The sequence below is a fragment of the Dreissena polymorpha genome, chromosome 3, assembly GCF_020536995.1.
Source record: "Dreissena polymorpha isolate Duluth1 chromosome 3, UMN_Dpol_1.0, whole genome shotgun sequence".
Lineage (NCBI taxonomy): Eukaryota > Metazoa > Mollusca > Bivalvia > Myida > Dreissenidae > Dreissena > Dreissena polymorpha.
In genome coordinates, this window is record NC_068357.1 from 143,732,062 (window position 1) to 143,753,955 (window position 21,894).

A 21,894-nucleotide genomic window follows, 5' to 3' on the forward strand; every position below is an offset into this window, starting at 1 on the left:
TGCAGATTAATGGGTCTGTGTGTGCAGAGTAATAGGTCAGTTTGTGCAGAGTAAAAGTCAGTGTGTGCAGAGTAATAGCCAGTGTGTGCAGGGTAAAGGTCAGTGTATGCAGGGTAATGATCAGTGTGTGCAGAGTTAAGGCCAGTATGTGCAGGGTAAAGGTCAGTGTATGCAGGGTAATGGTTAGTGTGTGCAGGGTTATGAGTCAGTGTGTGCAGAGTAAAGGTAAGTTTGTGCAGGGTAATGGATAAGTTTGTGCAGGGTAATGGATCAGTGTGTTTAGAGTAAAGGTCAGTGCGTGCAGGGAAAAGGTCAGTGTTTGCAGATTAACGGGTCAGTGTGTGCAGAGTAAAGGTCAGTGTGTGCAGAGTAAAGGTCAGTGTGTGCAGAGTTAAGGTCAGTGTTTGCAGAGTAAAGGTCATTGTGTGCAACGTAAAGGTCCGTGTGTGCAGGGCAATGGTCAGTGTGTGCAGGGTAAAGGTCAGTGTGTGCAAAGTAAAGCTCAGTGTGTGCAAAGTAAAGGTCAGTGTGTGCAGAGTAAAGGTCAATGTGTGCAGGGTTAAGGTCAGTTTGTGCAGGGCAACGGTCAGTTTGCTCAGAGTAAAGGTCAGTGTGTGCAGAGTAAATGTCAATGTGTGCAGAGTAAATGTCATTGTGTGCAGAGTAAAGATCAGTGTGTGCAGAGTAAATGTCAGTGTGTGCAAAGTAAATGTCAGTGTGTGCAGAGTAAATGTCGCAGTGTGTGCAGAGTAAATGTCAGTGTGTGCAGAGTAAAGGTCAGTGTGTACAGAGTAACTGTCAGTGTGTGCAGAGTAAAGGTCAGTGTGTGCAGAGTAAAGGTCAATGTGTGCAGGGTAATGGTCAGTGTGTGCAGAGTAAAGGTCAGTGTGTACAGAGTAAAGGTCAATGTGTGCAGGGTAATGGTCAGTGTGTGCAGAGTAAAGGTCAGTGTGTGCAGAGTAAAGGTCAGGTGAGTGCAGAGTACAGGTCAGTGTATGCAGAGTTAAGGTCAATGTGTGCAGGGTAATGGTCAGTGTAAGCATTATAAAGGTCAATGTGTGCAGAGTAAATTTCAGTGTTTGCAGAGTAAATGTCACAGTGTATGCAGAGTAAATGTCACAGTGTATGCAGAGTAAATGTAAGCGTGTGCAGAGTAAATGTAAGCGTGTGCAGATTAAAAGTCAGTGTGTGCAGATTAATGGTCAGTTTGTGCAGAGTATAGGTCAGTTTGTGCAGGGTAAATGTCAGTGTATGCAGGGTTATGGTCAGTGTGTGCAGAGTAAAGTCAGTGTGTGCAGAGTAAAGTCAGTGTGTACAGAGTAAAGTCAGTGTGTGCAGAGTAAAGTCAGTGTGTGCAGAGTAAAGTCAGTGTGTGCAGAGTAAAGTCAGTGTGTGCAGAGTAAAGTCAGTGTGTGCAGAGTAAAGTCAGTGTGTGCAGGGTAATGGGTTAGACATTAAAGGTTAGTGAATGCAATGTAAAGCTAAGTGATTGCGAAGTTAAAATCAGTCATAACACATCAAGAACAAGTTAGTGCAAAAACATCAGTGATTACAAAGTAAAATCAATAAAATGGTTGATGTCATTTTTTTGGCATGGTAAATGATAACATTTGTCCACATTAATCAAGAGCTTTAAACAGGCATATTTGTGTTAAGTTGGCACTGTTGTTTATTTATAATTTAATTTCTTCTTAACAAATGTATGATGTCAGTATTAATTTAATGAAAACCATGATACGACCTTTTGTAGCTAATGCAAGAATGCAGGTGTAAATGGACGAGACTTTTTTCCTTGGTTATCGTAAGACAGCTGTCAGCCCAGATGAGATTCTGCTGAACATCCTGTTGCCATTCACAACGAAGGTATGTTGAGTGCAAATGATAAGATATTAGTAGCGCTAAGCCTATGTAAAAAGGGGGCATAATGCATGTGCGTAAAGTGTCATTTCAGCTTAGCCTGTGAAGTCGGCACTGTGAAGTGGAACAACACTTTCCGCCTAAACTTGATTTTTGCTAACAAGAGATTTTTTTTATTGAACAATATCATACAAGCCAAAAGTTTCGTCCCTGATTAGCTTGTGCGGACTGCACTGGCTAATCTTGGACGACACTTAACACACATGCATTAAACCCTCTCACAGATCTACCCATATGTTTGCGGTGAATTTTAATGATAATTTAATGATAATTTAATCTATAGTCAATATTTTGTGCCTTAACAGTAACACTGTAAAACCAATATTTTACGTCAGAAATTGATGCTCCCGGATTTTTTTATTCAATCAACCACGAAATCAATCTTTAACAAATGTTTACATCCAAATGCCTTTGTCAGAATAAAGAAAAATAGATAAGATACCAACAAATCCATTCAATATTCTCAATATTACAAATCTACACAAATGTATGTACATGAAATAAAATGAATATCTTAGTACAGGAACATGTTTGATATTTATGTTTATCCCATTTTCAACGCGACATTGACGGTATAACACCGTATGGAATATACTAGCCTGTATTCAACCTTGTGGGATATACCTGTCGCGTGCACGGACTACTTTTTACTTTACCACTGAATAATTTTTCATAAGAAATAAAGTCGAGAAAACTTTAGCTTCAAAAGTATGAGACCTTCAACCTTTAAATCTAGTCATATGACATAAATGTTCGCCATCCGTATAATGAGTCAGCTGATTGATGGCGTCATAAAATGACATACGTATTGCGTCATTTTTCCCATTTTTTTTTACGCTTGATTATAAACACGACTTATTTCACATGTACATGTACTGTATCTCGACATAATTTACAATTTCCTTATTTCGTGTAATCGGCATTGTTTATAATCCATCCATATACTTTGACATTTAAGAATGAACAACAAGATTACAAATATCGCACAATTCATTAATAATCTGCAATATTTGCTTTCCGATTAAATTCTCGTTAGGCATAGAGCTGTGTTAAGTATAAGATTGTAAAAATAGCACCACACTGGAATTCGGAACGTCCCATTTTGTACACGGGTATTTTCCACTCATTTATCTGTTGTGTAATGGAATGTTTTCCATTCTTTGTGTATTTATATACTAAATTATTTTGTACACTATGGGCTTTTACCATAGACAAATAAAACATTGTGCAAGTTTAAACATAATTATGTTTTATGAAATCTGCAAATGCAACCGAGTTTACCAACGGCTATTATTTGATAAACTGCTCCGGTTCATTTTAACAGCAGTAATGTACATAGAGTACATGACGTAGCGTGTGATGAAGTAGAAAGTTTATTGAGTTCGTAAACTCATTTCGATATAGTGATAGGATGGCATAAGGGTCTTTATTAAACTATGCTAAAATAATATTAAAGACCCTATATGCAAAATCGTCAATTATTGAGTTAAATGGATTATTAGATGGATTTTAAAGGATAATTCAAGGTGAGAAACTAGTTCGAACGTGTTTTGGTTTTTGTTTTTACTTTTGTCGTTCCCTGTTCTCGGGGAAATGATTTTAACATGGGCGCCATTGATGCATCGGATCACACACGGCATACCCATAACATTTAAAACAACACGTTCTGCGCATCCTTAAATTCGTCGTCCGAAGTCGGAAAACGAATTGCCCTGTATATTAAGTCAAATAAAGTGTCAGTCGCTGCAATTGTCTGTTTACTTGTCGAATTTGTCAAGGTCGTCGATGATGTACATGTATCATAATGTGGACATCGACATCATTTTGTCAGGAGCAATCGCCGCCATATTGGATTTCGATCATTTTCTTTCGAAAATAAAATGAATTATAGTAAAGTAAAATCTTCTTTTTGCGGTCGTAATGTGTTACAATTCGCATACTGCGTAAAATTGAATCGAGGCATATGGTGATATTTTTACTTGTTTTACAGTTTGTGTGTGAATTTCGGAAAGACTATTTTGCGAACCAGAACAAATACATTTATATCACTACGCATGGTTACATTCGTTAGATGTTAAGCGCTTTTAAGACTGAATTTAAATTATTGTTAAGGTTATTAGATCTATTTATGTAAAATGTCACGTTGAAAAAAAAATCAAATGGGATACATAGAATACTAGGATTAGCGTTGAAGTTTATGTTGCTCGGCTCGAACACCGAAAGCGCTCACCAAGGCTCGCGCTCCCGGCGTTTTAAGCCTCGCAACATAAACTTCTCTGTATTCAACGTTAACCTAGTATTCTCTATTTATTAGTCCCCTACCTGTTTCACCGGAGGGGACTTATGGTTTTGTATCCGTCAGTCCGTCACACTTTTCTGGATCCTGCAATAACTCTAAAAGTTTTTAATATTTTTTCATGAAACTTGGAATATGGATAGATGGCAACATGGAAATTATGCACGTCATTTCATTTTGTTCCTACGTCAAAAATTGTGGTTGCTATGGCAACAAATAGACTAGAAATACTGCTGAAAATGGTGTTTTTCTGGATCCTGCGATCACTTTTAAAGTTCTTAATATTTTTTCATGAAACTTGGAACATGGATAGATGGCAATATGGACATTATGCACGTCATTTCATTTTGTTCCTACGTCTAGAATTCTGGTTGCTATGGCAACAAATAAAAAATATTCTGACAATGGTGAAATTTCTGACAATGGTGGAGCCGGTAGGGGACTTTAATTGCTTGGCAATAGTCTTGTTATACCTAACTTTTATTCACAATGCTAAACTAACATAGACCATAGTGACATAGAAATACTGTCAGACCAAGCGGGGAATTTTTTTTTGTGTCATTCGCGCATGCGCAGTACGCACTTTTGTATTTCCGTTGTAAACAGACGACCAAATCTGTCAATCGTTGCTGAAATTAAATACAATTATTAAATATTGAATTATTAATGGTTTATATAAATTGTTTTTGTTTTAATAGTTTTTTCGGTATAATAAAATAAATATTACATGTCTGACAGGGTGAAAGTAAATTTGTCAACTTTCGGAAAAATATTGTCAACTCAAGTTGACAAATTTACTGTCACCCTGTCAGACATGTAATATTTATATAATATGTATGTCCTTAATTTGAATCAACTGATAGTCTTTTATCAAAATAAATAGTTTCAAAAGAGTCATTTATACGCAATGAAAGTAAATGATTCATCTATTTAATGATTCCTATTCTTTGTCATACAATATCACAACACCCCATAATTTTCAGGAAAAGCATTAAAAAGCAGTCAATGTAGGCTAATTATAACTGGAAAAACTTGCAATCACCTATTTCTTGTGATAGTTACTTATTGATGGACTTTGATTGGGATTTCAGAATGAGTATTTCTGTGGCTATAAGCAAGCCTATCGTAGGGAGGATGACATCGCGACCGTGAACGCAGGAATGAGGGTGGTATTTGAGGGCAATACTAATGTTGTAAAGGAATTCACGCTGGCCTATGGAGGAATGGCAGTAGTCACAGTGATGCCAACCAAGACCATGGCCAGTGTTGTAGGCAGGTGGGTACTTAGTTTGTCTGAAAGTTCTATTTACAGAACAGTGCCCCAGATAATTATTTGGGGAACAGGGTTTTCACCCATTGATTTTGAAAAAAAATTCATTCTTGAAATAGGGCATTACTGTAGGGTGAAATGAGGAATAAAACTGCAAACCTTGAAATCTTTGCTGCTTTACTTCTGTTGAAGGTGAACACTTTTATTTATTCAATAAAACTGTTAGCTATCAAAATTAACTTTAATAAACTGATGTTTCATAACATCTTTTATCCTTGAAACTGTCCATGATATAAACGTTTAACTTAAAAAAAGACCCTGATGTTAACTGACATCTTTGTTTCTGTCTCATTGAAATCAATAGACGGTAATAATATTGTGAACTTTATGGTTATATTGATGAAATATTTTATCTTAAACATGAAGTACAAAAAACAAGTACCAAATTTTAATTGTTTTGTCCATACTCTTAAACTAAAAATCCAGATTGAGAAAGAAATAGCCCTCAGTAATGACACATTACAAATCTTTTAACAAAAATGGAATCGGATTAAATTCTCATAATGTTTTGTCCACGTATATACATTTTACTCTTATGTTAGTTTATCTTTCTAAAATAGTTTTTTTTTATCTTTCTAAAATAGTTTTGTTTTTGTTTTTTTTTCAATCTGACAAGATCATTGTGAATATACAACTAAACACACAAATACAGTTTGCTTTCTTCCGACTTTATACAACTCATCGTTTTTCATAACTATTCCTCTGTTGTTCTTTTCTTTTCTCTCTAAAATATATATATATATATATATATATATATATATATATATATATATATATATATATATATATATATATATATATATATTAGCATATCTTGTATAACATGTCTGAACTTTATTGCTTTATACAATCACTGTGTTGTATAATCATATACATGTTTACATTATATGTATGATATTGAATTAAAAAAAAATCTTTGTTTCTGTCAAACATGTCAACAAAATCGATAACACGAATGATTTCAGCACTTATTGGCTCTTGCTTTCTTATTTTGAAAAAGTTTGCTTTCGACCTCTCTAAGACATTTTTATTTCGCATCATAATAAGAACTGAAAGTACAGACGCTTTACAAATACATGCACAATGAGCGACGGATTAAGTCAGATTGAAAAACACATGTATGTCGTCGTAAATAATTTGGTTAGACGCTATATTTAACTAGGAAATCGAGTCTGCAGAGCGTTTGAATAACTTTGTGTAAAGTTAATTTGGTTGCGTGTTCCATACGCATGATATTGTATTTCTTTGCGTTTTTAAACATGTTAATAGGGTGAAAGACGCAGATATGCAACTTATCTGGGGCACTGACAGAATGTATGATATTGTAAACAATGAAGCAAACTGATAGTTGTTTAACAAGTTTGTAAAATTTGACTGACTTAAAACTCAATACTTTCCACAAGCTGTATCAGTAGGATTTCAGATAAAAAATTTACCATCATAACTGGAATTACATTGAACTGATCCAAATTTGTATGTCATAATAATATGCAATCATGGGCTAAAATATCTTATATGTGGTCAAGTGCGTTATTTTATACAGCAATGAAATAAATTAGATCAATCTATATAATATTAAAGGTCACATGCTGACTTAATTGCCTATTCAATGTTAGGTCAATATTTTCTTAATTGTCTATTCAATGTTAGGTCAATATTTTCTCCATTATATTATTCAATGGTTGAGAAAGAATGGAAAATTTTCGAGGGGGGGGCATATAGTTGCGAGTTTGTCCTTCCTTCCTTCCTTCCTTCCTTCCTTCCTTCCTTCCTTCCTTCCTTCCTTCCTTCCTTCCTTCCTTCCTTCCTTCCTTCCTTCCTTCCTTCCTTCCTTCCTTCCTTCCTTCCTTCCTTCCTTCCTTCCTCCTTCCTTCCTTCCTTCCTTCCTTCCTTCCTTCCTTCCTTCCTCCCTCCCCCTCCCTCCCTCCCTCCCTCCCTCCCTCCCTCCTCCCTCCTCCCTCCCTCCCTCCCTCCCTCCTCCCTCCCTCCCCCCTCCCTCCCTCCCTCCCTCCCTCCCTCCTCCCGTCCCTCCCTCCCTCCCTCCCATCCCTCCCTCCCTCCCTCCCTCCCTCCCTCCCCTCCCCATCCCTCCCTTCCTTCCTTCCTTCCTTCCTTCCTTCCTTCCTTCCTTCCTTCCTTCCTTCCTTCCTTTCTTCCTTTCTTCCTTCCTTCTGTCACACTTTTGTTACAGTTTCTCATAGCCCCCTCAATATTTTACCGATCTCTTACATATTTGGCATGTAGGTACCTTTCATGGACCTCAACCTTTTGATGAGGTTTGAGGTCACTTGGGTCAAGGTCAAGGTCACAGAGGCTAATAATAGATTTTTCCGTTACACTTTTGTTACAGTTTCTCATAGCGCCTTCAATATTTTGCCGATCCTTTACATATTTGGCATGTAGGTACCTTGCACGGACCTCTACCTTTGGATGAGGTTTGAGGTCACTGGGGTCAAGGTCAAGGTCACCGAGGCTAATAATAGATTTTTTAGGTGGTTACTGCCCTTCGATAAGTAATATGACAATCTAAAGAATTTGATGTTTCTGTGATTGATCACAGGAACTTATTATCCGAATTTTATGAAACCATCCTGCAGTATCCTTCATGGTAGGCATACCAAAATATGTCATATGGTTCCACTCCAGTTTTTAAGGACTTATGGCCCCTTTACTAATAATTAGTTTCCACACAATAAACACATAAATTGACAAAGCGCATCATCGGGGAGCATCAATCAGTTTCACCGATATTCTTGTTTATTCTACACTGTGTAATGCTGACCTTGAACCACTTCTTATGGGTTTAGAAACTGTCTAAAACTTATACAGGACTTGTCAAATGAGATAAGGGATTCTGCTGTATGATGTTTGCTCATTTCAGGAGCTGGGATGACAGTCTAGTGTCCCATGTATGTGGTAGCCTTGCAGACGAGCTGCCCCTCAGCCCTGGGGCCCCAGGGGGTATGGCAGAGTACAGACGATCACTTACTCTGAGCTTCTTCTTCAAGTTTTCCTTACAGTGTTGCAACAACTTAAAGTAAAGGTATTCATAGTGCAATACAATCAAATTAAAGTGCATTTTGCAGTTGATTTCTAGCTATCCTCTGTTTCTGTTCTAATCTTCATAATATTGTTTCTATAACCGTGACACATATTTTTATGCCCTCAGATCGAATGATCGGGGGTATATTGATTTTGGCCTGTCGGTCTGTCATTGTATATGTCTGTCTGTCATTGTATATGTGTGTCTGTCCCAAAACTTTAACCTTGGTCATAACTTTTGCAATATTGATGAAAGCAATTTGATATCCGGCATGCATGTGTATCTCATGGAGCGGCACATTTTGAGTGGTGAAAGGTCAAGGTCATCCTTCAAGATCAAAGGTCAAATATATGGCTTCAAAGCGGCGCAGTAGGGGGCATTGTGTTTCACAAACACAGCTCTTGTTATCTTTAACATGTGTTATATAGCTTTTTGCTCATTTTAATTGTCGAACCTTTGTTTTCCTGTGTAATTCAGATACATAATTTTGCTGAAATGACATTATAACGTAACCTATTATGTCAAAATGGTCACACTCAATAAGTACATCATTTGCTGTGTTTTGTAGACTATGCATCAGAAATGTCTGAGTAAATGAAAAAATGTACAATAAGGTTTTGTTTTCTCCAAAAGCATGTTGCATCAAATCGTCAGGTATCCTATTTCATTTATTTAAAACTTACAATCACTCACATGCTGCACATCTTTTATTATATATTTCCAATATGTCTGTGCAAGTGCAAATATATGATTGTGGTTTGTTTCTTCTTTCAACAGCATGTCCTCTTAAAGAGTAAGGTGCCCTCGTATTTCAAAAGTACCACGTCTACTTTCCATCGTAACCCGTCAAAGAGCTCCCAGGTGTACCAGGAAGTGGCTCCAGGGCAAAAAGAGCAGGACCCCGTTGGAAGACCCATCGGTCATCTATCTGCTCAGAAACAGGTGTCTGGTGAAGCCGTGTACATCGATGATATTCCAAAATTACACAGTATGTTGAAACTTAATAATATAAAAAATTAAAAGAATGTTGTTTTAATAAATCTTTAAGCAGAATAACAGCCCATTGTTTGCATCTGTTTTAGTCACAACGTTGATTAACTAAAACTAATGTACCTACCTGTTATTTGAAAGAAGAGAGAAGCCATATGAATTACTCAACAGTTTTCCAATATTTGAATGATGTTTACATTGAAATAGATCTATTATCAATATTGGTCCCATAGTTTTGTTTCTTAGGTTTTGGGTCGAACGCCCGGTAGTTTTGTATTAGCCAGCTTTATCAAGCATTTTCTGAGTTGTTATCCTCCACCAGTGGTGTTGGATATAGACAACTTTGTTGTCATTAATTAAATCAAGTAACACAAGTATTTTCATGCCCCCCTTCGAAAAAGAGGGGGTATATTGTTTTGCACATGTCGGTCCGTCTGTCGGTCCACCAGATGGTTTCCGGATAATAACTTAAGAACGCTTAGGCCTAATATCATGAAACTTCATAGGTACATTGCTCATCACTGGCAGATGACCCCTATTGATTTTCAGGTCACTAGGTCAAAGGTCAAGGTCACAGTGACTTTAAACAGTAAAACAGTTTCCGGATGATAACTCAAGAATGCTTAAGCCTAGGATCATGAAACTTCATAGGTACACTGATCATGACTGGCAGATGACCCCTATTGATTTTCAGGTCAATAGGTAAAAGATCAAGGTCACAGTTACAACAAACGTATTCACACAATTGTTGCCACTACAACTGACAGCCCATATTTCATTCATTGTATGTGTGTGTCCAAAAGCTTTAACCTTGGTTTGAGTTTGCTAACTTTTCAAAAGTTTGATAACTTTTGCAATATTGAAGATAGCAACTTCATATTTGGTCTGCATGTGTATCTCACTGAGCTGCACATTTTGAGTGTTTAAAAGTCAATTTAAAGGACATCCTTCAAGGTCAAAGGTCAAATATTATTGTAGTTGTCTTTTCTAAAACGTTAACCAATTTATGCCTAGTGGATCAATTTTTCATGACTGGCAGATGACCCCTATTGATTTTCAGATCACTAGGTCAAAGGTCAAGGTCACAGTGACAAAAACGTATTCACACAATGGCTTCCACTACAACTGACAGCCGATATGGGGGGCATGCATGTTTTACAAACAGCCCTTGTATCTTCAGATGAGCTGTACCTGGCCTTCGTTACGAGCAGCAAGGCTCACGCCAGAATCCTCAGTGTGGATCCTTCAGAGGCCCTTGCCATGCCTGGGGTCGTAGATTATGTCAGTCACAAGGACGTCCCGGGGCACAACAAATGGGGGTCAATGTTTCCAGATGATGAAAAATCTTTGCTTCGTCTGAGGTCAGTGAAATATAAGTACCAGTGCCTTAAACCAGCTCTGTACTTGCACATGAAGAATCCAGAAACACTGAAAATAGATAAAGATCTCTTTTACCTACCTTATATATGCGCTCAATAGCAATAAACAGAAAGCCGCATGAATGACTGGTAGAACAATGCAGGGTCAATACATTTGCACAGTATACAAAGAAATGAGCCTTGCTCTGAGAAAACTCAGTTAAACGCACGTGGGTAAAGTGTTGTCCAATATAAGCCCGTGCAGTCTGCACAGGCTAATCAAGAACGACTTTCTGCCTCAACTTTATTTTTGTTAAAAAGAGACTTTTTAACAAAATAAGCAAGCTGAAAGTGTCGTCTGTGATGTGCCTGTGCAGATTGAAAGGCAGGCTAATGTGGGACGATATTTTAAACATACGCATTATATTTATGCATTAAACATATGCATTAAACATATGCATTAAACATATGCATTAAACATATTCATTAAACATATGCATTAAGGCTGATTTCCCAGAGGGAGGCTCAAATGTTTGACTTCAGAAAGGCACAAATTGTATGAATGGTTATTAATATGTCAATCAATGGATGCACAGACTCCTAAACATATCCAATATTGATTGGCCCTATTTCTCTAATGCTGATGGACACACTTACTGCATTCCCTGCTCACAGGTGATGTGTCAAGGGCAGATAATTGGCGCAATCCTTGCAGAAGACCAGGTCCATGCTCAGAGAGCTGCCAAACGTGTCAAAGTTGAATATGAGGAACTCGAGCCAATTATCACCATCAAGGTGAGAGGTGTGACTAGATTTAATAAGAACAAAGACGCATTTTTAGCCAAAGTATTATAGCGTACAGCCATTGTGCACTTTGCCTGGGTCGCTGTAGTTGTGTTCTACTAAATAAACCATTATTTAAATGAAATAAAATATGTAAACATTTAGTCCAAACTTTGTCCAAACGGACTTAATTTGTTTATAAATCTGTTGTAAAGTGAAAATTAGTTTGCTCAATATGTATTCCTTTACGATGTCTGCTGTTATCAGGTTTTCATGGCAAATAAGTACTAAAGGTAAAGAGACGGTTTCGGAAAAAACAGGGCTTTATGCACGTACGAAAAGTGATGTCGTTGATAACCCTGTGCAGGCTAATCAGGGAGAACACTTTACGAACATACTTGAAGCCCAATATTGCCAGAATAAGGCATTATATATTGGCTAGTAATTGTCAATGACATTTCATACAAGGACGCAATCAAGGCGGGATCCTTCTACCTGGCACCAAAGTTGCTCAGCTGTGGTGACGTGGACGCTGCGTTTGACCAGGCAGATCACGTGTTAGAGGGGGAGAGTCACATGGGCGGGCAGGAGCATTTCTATCTGGAGACCCACGCCACCCTCGCAGTACCCCGTGGAGAGGATGGCGAGATGGAGCTGTTTGTGTCCACACAGAACGCATCAGAGACACAAGTACGCCAGATTTGAAATATAGTTTAAAAAATCTCTGTCACGTAGATGCAAATTAGCCTCTGCAGTTTATAGTAGAAAACACATTTAGCAAGCATTTATACAAGTTCCTTGGAATTGGTGAAGTCTCTTTGTAATTCTAATTTTTTATAATACTAATTTTCCTTCATAACTTTTGTGTGTGTGTGTGTGTGTGTGTGATTTATACAGTCAATCGTATTTGAAGAGACCACAAAAGGGAGTAAACAAAAGTGATATCTTGATAAAATTGTCTTCAAATAAGCAAATACCATTTTGGAAAAAAGTAAAATCATTGTCAGTATCAAATTCACATACTGATTCTGTGACAAAACTATCGTGTTCAACGTTTAAATTATATGAAATAATCCAGATATTAGTGTATTTAAACATATCATTACCTTGCACTTTTATAACTATTAATAATCCAATCGCACGTTTATAACTATTAATAATCAAACAAAACACGGTTGCCATTTTTAACCATAAATGTGTTTTAAGAATTTCATAAGCACAAACTTTCGCCATTTTGGGGAAATGTACTGGAAGTTGGTGTATCGGGATTACTCGGCCTTTCGGGGAAAGTTGAGACAAATTTATTCATTGTTTTAAAGCCCATTCCGAATAATTATGATTGCAAATAATTGGGACTGAACATGCGTGAATAACGTGTTCAATATCAACGCATCGGTTAGAGCTCTTGACCGTTAACTCCACCTTCGCTCTCAGTAAAAAATTCAAAAGGCTGAGCTATGCATGCACTGTTTCACGGTTGGTTTAGCATGTTGAGTAAGACAAAGGAAGCCAATTTTATCGACGAGAAACTATATATTGGTGATAAAGTTTGCCCCTGAACAATCAACAGATTTTCAAATTTAATCACCACTTGGTCGCTAAATCAAATATTTGTATTTTACTAGAATTCCAACGATGTTTGTATGTAAATGTTCATTACATATTGGCGAATAAAGAGTATTCATACAATTATTTTGAACATCAGGAGTCAAATGATCATGTACTGGAACGTTTTTAATTGTTTTCAGAAGTTTAAATACTGCTCTATTATTTTGTTTTGCATTGACATAGCTATTCACAATATTACCCTTTTGTTTAATTAATCATGTTTTTATGTTTTCAGAAAAATATGTTTCTTTACTGCCAAACATTTTGCTTTCAAGTCTAAATTCTGCAAAACTGGTTAATACTTAATACTTAGTGTGAATTTTGGACTGTATTTGATTCACTGGGGTTTTAGAGTAAATGTTTAACCAGGTTTTCAGAAGGAAAAAACTGGTTATTAGATTGGCGAATGTCGGCGAGAGGGCGGGAGGGCGGGCGGGCTGGCGGGCTGGCGGGCAGAACAAGCTTGTTTGGGCCATAACTTTGTCGTTCATTGTTAGATTTTAAAATCATTTGGCACATGTGTTTACCATTATTAGACGGTGTGTCGCGCGAAAGAATTATGTCGATATGTCCAAGGTCAAGGTCACACTTTGTGTTCAAAGGTCAAAAATGGCCATAAATGACCTTGTCCGGGCCATAACTATGTCATTCATTTTGAGATTTTAAAATCAATTGGCACATTTATTCACTATCATGGGACGATGTGTCGCACGAAAGAATTACATCAATACCTCCAACGTCAAGGTCGCCACGACTAATAAGTTTGAAACAAGGGGGGTAATTAAAAACAGTCAGTTCAGTTTTAGTTGTCTCCCTTTATCAGACTTTTTTTTATCACATTGAAAACCTGGTTTTGTGACAATTTTGTCCCTTGTTTTAATAGTTGTTTAGATGGTTTTCATACCCTATGTTTAATTTTAAACATCATATCCCCCAATTCAAAGTATACTGGCGAACGGCAACCTGAGCTTTTTTCTACAGTAAGTTTGTCATTAAAAAAACATATTGATTTGGACATGCATTGAAATATTATGAAATACCTTGGAACACATGTTAACCAATAAATACTGTGTATAGTGCATGCAAGAATCACATGGCTACCCTTATTGTTAAGGACATCACTTTCAAATCAGTATGTGGGGGTATAAATAGCTATCAGTGATCACTCTAGTTATCAGATACTTTTCAGATTTAAGTACCCTGAGGCTTTAGGGCCACAGCTTGCGCAATCATAGCTGTTGGCCATTCAATACTTGCACCCAACAGGTGATAACTCTCTTTCCAGCATGTTACTGCTGCGGCATTAGGATTGCCTGCCAACAGAATTGTTGTTCGCGTGAAGCGGCTGGGTGGGGGATTTGGAGGAAAGGAGACCAGAAGTGTTGTCTTCTCAACACCCTGTGCTGTGGCCGCTCACAAGTCAGTGTAGTTGTTTGTTGCTGTTATTATTGCATAATAATAATAACATGTGAGATGAGCCTTATGTGCGTCAAGTGTCGTCCCAGATTAGACTGTGTAGTATGCACATGCTTACCAGGGACAACACTTTCCACCTAGACTGGATTCATATTTAGATGAGACTTTAAAAAATCTATACAACCAGAAAGTTGTGTCCCTTATTAGCCAGTGCTGACTGCACAGGCAAATCTGGGAAGACTTTTAACTCACATGCCTTAAGCCCCGTTTTTTCCAGAGCAAGGCTCCGCTAAATACGATTTTACACTGAACCCTTTTGAATATTTTGGCAATTATTTTGTATTTTTCTTAAATTTAATAACGTTTATTGTACTTTTTACCACACTAATAATGCCTGCTTTGTTTACTTTTATACCATGAATTCACAACCAGTACTTCATACTTGACTCTTTCTTTTCCCCTTCAGACATGGTCGTCCAGTGCGGGTGATGTTGGACCGTGATGAAGACATGGTCATGTCTGATGGCAGACACCCATTCTTTGCCAAATACAAGGTGATATCTGAAAGAAACACTTTTGTATCAGATACAGGGATAAATCAGTAGACGACAATAATCTCCTGTCTTAAAGGACTTGTTCACATATTGTAAATAAGACAATTTTCCAATTATTTGTTTGGCACAGATTTAAAAAATAAAGGAAGACCAATTTTTTTTCTAAAAACATAGACTTCTAGTGAAGATACAATTTAGATAATGAGAAAGCATCATTAGAAATTGATAGAATTGTAAAGCAGTATGCTTTGAAAATGATTGAATAATTTGGAGTGTTTCTGCTGTTTTCATTGTGAATACCTTAATTTTAAAAGTATATATTTTAGCTTGAATGCATCAAAAGCCCGGGGCTAATTGAAATGCTCTCGAGTCCGTTTCATGGGTAGAACCAGTACTTGATTTCTTAGGAGGAGATCTAAAGAGCGCTCCCACAGTGTGTATCTAACCCATGACTATCCTCTGGCAAGGTGGACAGTGTATCCACCACGCCAAAGCAACGCGTTTTAATACCTTTATTGCTTGTATTAAAAATTCCTTACTTAATGTAAAAGCCTGAATTACTAAGTGGTTTGAGAAGTTGGTTTTGAATCCAAAGGCCCGTGTGTTGTAAACTTTTTTATGGCATATAGTGTCGGTCTGTCAGTCCATCCAGCATGCCGTTGTCAGGGTTTTTTACGCAACGCTTTCAGATATTGGGCTTAGTTTTGGTGTGTGAGTCTATCTACATGACCTACAGATGAAGTTTGGGTTTTGTTACGAACGCTTTCATGTTTACTTTACTGATTCTTTTCTTATGATTTAAAAGGATATAAAATTAAGCTTTAACTATCAAGCACATGGTATGGAAATGCCTAGGCTTCTTTTTTTTTAAACAAAAGTGGAATGTGGTGGCATCCCTATTTTATGGACAAATTGTCTATATGGCAATTTATACTTAGAAGACAAATGTTCAACTCGAACTTAAATATTCATAGGTGCATAGTTATCACAAATAAACATTTCTTTGGGTATATCAATTCTTTTTCCAATGTTTAAAGAGGGGAAACACAATTTAAACCCCTCCTACTTCAGCTATTACACATGCCCATTTAAGCAACTGCAGATCTTTAATTGTGCTATCATTTATGGACTGTTGCCAATACGGGGACAGCTCCATTTTTTATGCCCTCGAAGGAGGGCATATAGTGATTGCACTGTCTGTCTGTCCGTCCGTCTGTCCGTCACACGTTTGCGTTTAGGTTTCGAAAAATGCTCATAACTTCTATGTCGCTTCAGATGTAACCTTCATATTTGGTATGCATGTGTATATTGACAAGGCCTTTCCATACGCACACACATGTTGACCCCTTTGACCTTGACCTTTTTAGTTAGGGTCCGCGTTTAGGTTTCGAAATCTGCGTTTAGGTTTCCAAAAAGCGTTTTTCGGGGGCATATATCTTCATATGGAGACAGCTCTTGTTTCTTCTTCAGTACCACCAAAAAATGTGTTTATCACAATCAGGTGTTTCCTACTGTCGAGTATATCATAGTGTTTAATAAATTTAACATGTAGATTTTGTTGTTGTTTAGGTCGGGTTCATGAAAACTGGAAAGATAGTAGCAGCCTATGTGCATTTATATAACAATGCTGGCATGTCCATAGACCTGTCCTCTGCAGCGAGTAGTCCTGGGAAACTTGCTATTACTTTGACAATTGTCATACATATGGACCATACAAACCTTTGACTAACGTAGACAAAGTACCAACATAGTAATAATAAAGAAGGAACAATGGAAAATGCTTTGAAGGAATACAAAATGAGTAGTTTTGGCAGTACTTTTCTTCTCTCTTGATATACATGAGGCTGGTTCTCGCAGAACTTGGCTTAATGCATGTGCATAAAGTGTCATTCTCGATAAGCCTGTGCAAAATTGCACTAGCTGATCAAGAACAAACACCACTTTTATGGAATTCTTTATTTAAAGGATATCGCTTCTAACAGAAAATTTACTCTATTCAAAGAGCGTTTTCCTAGATTAGCCTGTGTGGACTGCACAGGCTAATCTGGGATGACACTTTACGCACATGAATTGAACCAAGTTGTTTTGCTAGAACAAAGCTAATATTAACAGCACTATTGAATATTGCAGGTCATGGGTCGAGCCATGGTCCACATTGACAACGCCTACAAGATTCCCAACTTGCGTGTGCGCGGCTACGTGTGCCGCACTCACACGGCCTCCAACACGGCGTTCAGGGGCTTTGGGGGCCCCCAAGGCATGATGATGACTGAACAGTTTGTCAGCAATGTAGCTGTCACGCTGGGAATGCACCCTAGTGAGGTATGGCCGTTTATTTGAGTGTTTAATATATAGCAACCCTCAAAACTATGAGGGTAGATATAAGACTGATATATAGAGGCTCTTGAAAAATATGAGACATGTTATATGGTAGGAAAATTACTGAAATTTGACAGACTTTAATGTTCTGCACATATAATTAGTGTTGTAAATAAGGTTAAAGGACACTGATTGCATAAAGTCACAAGTTAACATTATTAAAACCTTGAAAATCTATGTTTTGAAAATACATGATACATGAACTAAATTCTTATTTCAACGTCTTCTCACTTGTTAGAAAACTGAAGTTACAATAACATCCTCTGATATCTGTCAATATTGTTTTTGTGTGGAGTCACAAATTGTTACACTGACTCAATGCACAGGATGAGCTTTTGGGACTGTCTTTTTGTCCGTTGTCCTTTATCCGTCCTGCAATTACTTTGGTTCCAAAACGTTTTTTTTTCAAGTTACGTTGTCCTCCTTAACAGCTGGGCAATTTTTAATGAAAACTGTGCATGAATGAATTGTGGGTGGGCATCATTTTTAAATAATATTTTCCTCTACATATGTAAGTGTCAAGTGCTAAGATCTAAAAATTGATTTTAAAAATAAAAGCTTCCAAAATCCTCTCTGAAACTGCTTAGGTCAGGCGTTATATATTTTGTGCAAAGCATCATATGATGGTCCAATACTAATTTTGTTAAAATAAACCAGTATTTGGGATCATTGGGGTGTTGAGCGTGAACTGTTTTATATTGATATATATAGCGTTACTTAAAAATACTAACTTATCTGAAGCACACAGCTTTGATGTTTGGTATGTGACATTAGATTGTGGTACTTAACAAAAATCATGCAAGCTTTGAAACTGGCTTTTTCTATATTACACAGACATGCAATCTTCTTCCACATTAGCCCTCATGTTTCACATAATGCAGTTTCATCCATTTATTTAATTTTGTAATAATTGTCACTAACCTGTATTTACAGTTGTTTTTATTATTCCCCCGGATTGAATGATCGGTAGTTTATTGTTTTTGGCCTGTCTGTTATTGTATGTGTGTGTCTGTGTGTCTATCCCAAAACTTTAACCTTGGTCATAACTTTTGCAATATTGAACATAGCAACTGGATATTTGGCATGCATGTGTATCTCATGGAGCTGCACATTTTGAGTGGTGAAAGGTCATCCTTCAAAGTCAAAGGTCAAATATGTGGCTTCAAAGCGGCGCAGTAAGGGGCATCATGTTTCACGAACACAGCTCTTGTTGTTTACAAATTTGTCAACATTCAATTATTGTGTCTTCTAGTAACAATGGCCTTATTATTCAGGCCATTTCAGCAAAATTGTTAACCCATCTGATCCCCATCAATACTTTGACTTTGAATTAACAATCGGTAATTTGTCTGAACAATTTGCTCGGACTTTTTTTTAGACTGGCTAGTAACCTAATAGTCCAAGCTTTGCTCCTCATCCAAAGATCTAAAAAAAAGATATTTAGTAAGCTCCCCCCTAAAAAATGCTTCATCTGGCCTGTTTTCTAGCAAAATTGATCCCCCTTTTGTACTTAGAAAGTTGGTACAGATAAAGGTGCAATATTTGGAAATCACTGTTTGTACTACGTGTATTCAATGGAATCTACTCACATGTGTTCCACAGGTGTTTGGCGCGTGGTCAAGTCACTTTAACACTATCAATATGCCATAAAACAACAGTTTTCATCATTTTGACAAAAATAAAATCTGATATAATATCCCAGCTACTGAACATAATCCACATTATTACAATAAACATATACGAGTTTATCAACTTACAACACAGATTTGTCTTTTTGTCCACACCAAACACTAATATAATCGTTATGTTTGAATGTTTATTTCAATTGTGAACGATGATCCGTCCTTCACCTTACGCTATTTATTCAACTATTGGTTCCGCGCCTCAGACTTACCGAATGCCTGAAATCGAGAACCGTATTTACCTTGAGCCTCTAATTGACATGGAGCGGAACTCGAAATCACAGGTGTTGGGCGCAATTACCGATTTACAACGATTTCAACGTACTAAAGCAATCAAAATGACAAATATGTGTTGTAAGTTGATAAACTGGTATTTAATTATTGTACTAACGTGGATAATGTTCGGTAGCTGTGATATTTCGATAGTTTTACTCGTGTAAAAATCGGCACTGAACGTTCGGTCAGATGAGAGCAGACCTAGCATTTCAACGAGTTCGAGAAGTGTTTTCTTGTAGTTTATGTTGGCAAGTAGCCGTTTGTGGTCATTTTTCGTCAAGAGGCATCCTCTCCAAACAAAATGGTACATAGTTTATGAAAATCGACTGCCATTTTGGCACTTAATGGCTTAAAAATGTTGATGTAGGTGATTTTCCTGTGTAAAGAGATACCTACCTTGTATATATATATTTTTTTTGTCAAAATGATGAAAAATGTTGTTTTATGACATATTGATAGTGTTAACGTGACTTGGCCACGCGTTTAACACCTGCGATGTGTTCAAGGTCATTGTGTGCGGTCACTGACCAAATTACATAACTCTGATCCGTGATTTAGCAGAATAATGCCTTTTTGCAACTGCGGTCATTGTGGTCAATGTCACTGTTACTAAAAAATAGAAACACAGTATCTGCTTAATATGTTTAGTTTGGATGAAGGTATTGAACTAGAAGATGCTTTTGAGGCCAGTTGGGTCAAGGTCTTTTAAAACATAAATCGAAAATGTTTTTTGCTCAATAACTTGAGTGCAGATGGAGGTAATGTGTTGTAATTTTAAAGCCTGTATGACTGTTTAAACCATTACCACAAGGAAAGATACATATTTGACGTATTCGTAGTCCCACAGAAAGTAACATTTATTTAAAGATCTTTCTTACTAGATTCAAGTTTTAAAGGCTTCATTAGATACTGATGGGCAGCAAAAAGCATAAAACCTGGACAGACTGCGAGTTACTTACAGGCTGTTCAGGTTTTATGCCGTTTGCACATAGCCATTTTTGCTTTGTCTCTGAGTGGGAAGGGGTTAAAGCTATTTTCCTTGCATCGTCAGATTTTTTATTCTAAAGTATACATGTTCAGCTTTATATTTACATGTGTTATATACTTACTACAAAAGACCAACTTAAAATGCAATTTTATAGTCATGAAATCAGGTGAATGACATAAAATGTACATTATTCTATCAAAGATGAAGAAAGTTGAGTTCACTTGCTTGGTGAAGCTTTTCAAGACGTCACAATACTAAAAAAAAATTAACTACCGAATCAACCTGGGTAGTTTTTATTTAGTTCAATAAAGAACATTGTATATCAGGACCCAAATAATAACGGTTTCCTTGAATCAACAGAGTTTAAAATAAAGATGTTCACATACATGTACAGGTAAGGGAGCTAAATCTGTACCAAGAAGGGGACATAACTCATTATGGACAGGAGCTGAAGCCGTGTTTCATCCGCAAGTGTTTTGACGAAATTGTCAGACTAAGCGATTTCCACAGACGAAAGAAGGATGTGGATATATTTAACAGGTAAGAATGAGATTGTCATTATTGTGAACAGTTCCACTTGATTTTATAAATGACAAAAATATGCTTTAAAAAACTACACACTGCTCAGAAAACATGGTGTGATTCGGGAGAAGGTGAATTTCTTTTCAATATAGCACAATCTACTCTACTTTTATATGTTTTTGATTTTGTTTTGTTTTTTAACCAAGTTGCCATATTGTTCACATTTCATTAAAAATGCATCTGAAGTGTTTATTATTGCCACACATGTTTTGCCGCTTTTAATGTGAACATTGACATTTGATATATAAGAATGTCTTGTTGCTGATTACAGGACACTTATGTATACCTGTGGGTTGTTTCAATATTTTAGTGAGAACCGTTGGAAAAAGCGTGGTATCACAGTTGTTCTAACCAAATATGGAATTTCATATATTACGCCATCTACAAAATACTCTTCTCTCATTGGCTGTTTGACGTCACATGCTGACCCCATATATTTTATATGGTGTCAGTAGACTATATGGGGCAGAATATTGTTATTTTTTTACGTCACATGCTGAGCCGATATATTCTATATTGTGTCAGTAGACTTTATGGGGCAGTATATTGTTATATATTGTTATTGTTATATAATGTTCTTGAATTTAATAATTTTGATAATACTACAAGTAGTTGGCGTGAAATACTAGTTACCGGGTTAGTTACTGACCCGATACAGGATGTATGGTTCTGTGGAAAACCGGTCTCGCCCC

The 21,894-nt window shown here is 36.9% G+C and overlaps 1 pseudogene; it reads left to right on the top strand.

Annotated features, from left to right (window-relative positions):
• The window catches only part of LOC127872658 (xanthine dehydrogenase/oxidase-like), a 90,622-nt pseudogene that overhangs the window by 39,968 nt on the left and 28,760 nt on the right, over positions 1–21,894 (top strand).